The sequence below is a fragment of the Nanorana parkeri genome, unplaced genomic scaffold (assembly GCF_000935625.1).
Source record: "Nanorana parkeri isolate BGI_ZX_2015 unplaced genomic scaffold, ASM93562v1 scaffold1425, whole genome shotgun sequence".
In the NCBI taxonomy this organism is placed as follows: domain Eukaryota; kingdom Metazoa; phylum Chordata; class Amphibia; order Anura; family Dicroglossidae; genus Nanorana; species Nanorana parkeri.
The window spans coordinates 61382-62118 of NW_017307693.1; positions in this window are offsets into that span (position 1 = coordinate 61382).

The following is a 737-nucleotide window of genomic DNA, read 5'->3' on the forward strand; positions in this document are numbered from 1 at the left end:
CCCCCTTTGTACCCTGGCCATTGCCCTCGTGGCTCCCCTTGTGTTGCCTCGCTCCCCAGGTTTCACTTGCCCTGTTGTCTGCGATTTGCATTGGCATTTAGTTGGCTATTATGACTCGCTTGTGGTCACCTGTTTTCGGTGAGTTGAATAAACCGCGCGCTCCTAAACGTTGTCTGGTGCGGTCACGCCATTTGGTCCTCCCGTAGAGATTCCTGTAGGCGGCGCGGGGACACCCGGGCCCGCTATCCCCGACAGACACAACAGGAAGTGAGGTCACCTCTCCAGACTGAAGGATTTTCCTTCTATTCCCGTTCTGATTTTATTTGTAGAACTTTCCCATCACTTCTAGTCGCTATGACAACGGTTCCCGGGACGCGCAGAGAAGATCGTTCTCCCCAGACATTCACCTGGACGGGGGGGGGAGAGCCCCCAAAGTAATCCGGAAATGATGAACGTTTTACCTCAAAACTAAAACAAATGGCTTTAGATCCACTTCAGAGGGTCTATTTATAAAACAGAATTGCTGTGTGAATGTGTCGGCGTTCTCTCAGAACGTGTGAATGTTTCTATTTGTGCGAAAATTTTATTTTCTGATATTTACGTTTTCTCTCTCGCACGGCCAATGGGACATTCATTGTGGAATCCCCGTGTCACCCCCGTGTCACCCCCTCACCCCCACCCCCAGTGTTGCGTAATCCGATGTTATCCGAATGTGTTCACTGTCCTACATGATGGTG